Raw genomic sequence first — 3,290 nt, forward strand, 5'->3', positions numbered from 1 at the left:
CCCGCATGAAGGGCCGCTCCCCAGGGGTCTCGCAGAGCTATGGAGAGAAGTCAGCGCCCTAATCCCACAGGAAGGGCTCCTCCCCAGTGGTCTCGCAGAGTTTGGGAGAGAAGGCGGCGCCCTAAGGCCGCAGGAAGGGCCTCTCCCGAATCGTCTCGCAGAGCTGGGGAGAAGAGGCAGAGCCCTAATCCTTCAGGAAGCGCCGCTTCCCAGTGGTCTCGCAGTGCTGGGAAAAGAAGGCAACGCCCTAATCCCTCTGAAAGGGCCGCTCCCCAGTGGTCTCGCAGAGCTGCGGGGAGGAGACAACGCCCTAATCCCGCAGGAAGGGCAGCTCCCCAGTGGTCTCGCAGAGCTGAGGAGAGGAGGCAGCGCCCTAATCACGCAGGAAGGGCCGCTCCCAGTGGTCTCGAAGAGCTGGGGAGAGGATTCAGCGCCCTAATCCCGCAGGAAGGGCCGGTCCCCAGTGGTCTCGCAGAGCTGGGGAGAAGAGGCAGCGCCCTAATCCCGCAGGAAGGGCCGCTCCCCAGTGGTCTCGCAGAGCTAGGGAGAGAAGGTAGCATCCTAATCCGGCAGGAATGGCCGCTCCCCAGTGGTCTCGCAAAGCTAGGGATAGAATGCGAAGCCCTAATCCTGCAGGAAGGGCCGCTCCTCAGTGGAATCACAGAGCTAGGGAGAGAAGGCAGCTCCCTAATCCGGCAGGAAGGGGTGCTTCCCAGTGGTCTCGCAGAGCTATTGAGAGGAGGCGGCGCCCTAATCCCGCAGGAAGGGAATCTGCCCAGTGGTCTCGCGAAGCTAGGGAGAGATGGTGGCAAACTAATCCCGCAGGAAGGGCCCCTCCCTAGTGGTCTCGCAGAGCTAGGGAGAAAAAGCGGCGCTCTAATCCCGCAGGAAGGGCCGCTCCCCAGGGGTATCGCAGAGCTAGGGAGAGAAGTCAGTGCCCTAATCCCGCAGGAAGGGCTGCTACTCAGGCCCCTGGCAGAGCAAGGGAGGGAAGTCAGCGCCCTAATCCCGCAGGAACGGCCGATCCACAGTGGTCTCGCAGAGTTGGGGAGAGGAGGAAGCGCCCTAATCCCGCAGGAAAGGCCGCTCCCCAGTGGTCTCACAGAGCTAGGGAGAGGAAGCGGCTCCCTAATCCCTCAGGAACGGTCGCTCCCCAGTGGTCTCGCAGAGATAGGGAGAGAAGTCAGCGCCCTAATCCCACATTAAGGGCTGCTACTCAGGCCCCTGGCAGAGCTAGGGAGGGAAGTCAGCGCCCTAATCCCGGAGGAACGGCCGATCCGCAGTGGTATCACAGAGTTGGGGAGAGGAGGCAGCGCCCTAATCCCGCAGGAAGAGCCGCTCTCCAGTGGTCTCGCAGAGCTAGGGAGAGAAGGTGGCGCCCTAATCCCGCAGGAGCATCCGCTCCCCAGTGGTCTCGCAGAGCTAGGGAGAGAAGAAGGCGCCGTAATCCCGCAGGAAGGTCCGCTGCCCAGTGGTCTCGCAGAGCTAGGGAGAAAGACGGCGTTCTAATCCCGCAGGAAGGACCACTCCCCAGTGGTTTCGCAGAGCTATGGAGAGGAGACGGCGCCCTAATCCTGCAGGAAGGGCCTCTCCCCAATGGTCTCGCAGAGCGAGGTTGAGAAGGGGAGGCCCTAGTCCCGCAGGAAGGGACGCTCCCCAGTGGTCTCGAAGAGCTAGGGAGAGAAGGCGGCGCAATAATCCCGCAGGAATGGCCGTTCCCCAGTGGTCTCACAGAGGTAGGGAGTGAAGGCCGCTCCCTAATCCCGCAGGAAGGGCCGCTCCCCAATGGTCTCACAGAGCTAGGGGGAGAAGGCGGCGCTCTAATCCCGCAGGAAGGGCCGCTCCCCAGGGGTCTCGCAGAGCTAGGGAGAGAAGTCAGCGCCCTAATCCCGGAGGAACGGCCGATCCGCAGTGGTCTCGCACAGCTAGGGAGAGAAGGCGGCGCCCTAATCCTGCAGGAGGGGCCGCTCCCCAGTTGTCTCGCAGAGCTAGGGAGAGAAGGTGGCGCCCTAATCCCGCAGGAAGGGCCGCTCCCCAGTGGTCTCGCAGAGCTTGGGAGAGAAGGGAGCCTTCTAATCCCGCAGGAAGGGCTGCTCCCCAGTGGTCTCACAGAGCTAGGGAGAGAAGGCAGCGACTTAATCCCGCAGGAACGACCACTCCCCAGTTGGCTCGCAGACAAAAGGAGAGAAGGCGGCGACCAAATCCCGCAGGAAGGGCTGCTCCCCAGTGGTCTCGCAGAGTTTGGGAGAGAAGGTGGCGCTATAATCCCGCAGGAAGGGCCGTTCCCCAGGGGACTCGCAAAGCTAGGGAGAGAAGTCAGCGCCCTAATCCCGCAGAAAGGGCTTCTCCTCAGGCCCCTGGCAGAGCTAGGGAGGGAAGTCAGTGCCCTAATCCCGCAGGAACGGCTGATGCACAGTGGTCTCGCAGAGCTAGGGAGAGGAGGCAGCGTGCTTATCCCGCAGGAAGAGCTCCTCCCCAGTGGTCTCGCAGAGCTAGGCAGAGAAGGCGGCGCCGTAATCCCGCAGGAAGGGCCGCTCCCCAGTGGTCTCGCAGAGCTACGGAGAAAAGGCTGTGACGTAATCCCGCAGGAAGGGGCGCTCCCCAGTGGTCACAAAGAGCTAGGGAGAGAAGGCGGCGCCCTAATCCCACAGGAATGGCCGCTCCCCAGTGGTCTCGCAGAGCTAAGGAGAGAAGACGGCACCGTAATCCCACAGGAAGTGCCGCTCCCCAGTAGTATCGCAGAGCTAGGGAGAGAAGGCGGCGCTCTAATACCGCAGAAATGGCTGCTCCCCAGGGGTCTCGCAGAGCTAGGGAGAGATCTCAGCGCCATAATCCCGGAGGAAGGGATGCTCCTCAGGCCCCTGGAAGAGCTAGGGAGCTAAGTCAGCGCCCTAATCCAACAGGAACGGCCGATCCCCAGTGGTCTCGCAGAGTTAAGGAGAGAAGGCAACGCCCTAATCCCGCAAGATGGACCACTCCCCAGTGGTTTCGCAGAGCTATGGAGAGGAGGCGGCGCCCTAATCCCGCAGCAAGGTCCGCTCGCAGTGGTCTCGCAGAGCTAGGGAGAGTAGGCGGCGCCCTAATTCCGCAGAAAGGACCGCTCCCCAGTGGTCTCGTACAGCTAGGGAGAGTAGGTGGCGCCCTAATCCCTCATTAAGGGCCGCTCCGCAGTGGTCTAGCAGAGCTAGGGAGAGAAGGCGGTGCTCTAATCCCGCAGGAAGGGCGGCTCCCCAGTGGTCTCGCAGAGCTAGGGAGACAAGGCAGCGCCCTAATCCCGCAGGAAGGGCCGC

The sequence above is a fragment of the Gopherus flavomarginatus genome, unplaced genomic scaffold (assembly GCF_025201925.1).
Source record: "Gopherus flavomarginatus isolate rGopFla2 unplaced genomic scaffold, rGopFla2.mat.asm mat_scaffold_295_arrow_ctg1, whole genome shotgun sequence".
Taxonomy (NCBI): Eukaryota; Metazoa; Chordata; order Testudines; family Testudinidae; genus Gopherus; species Gopherus flavomarginatus.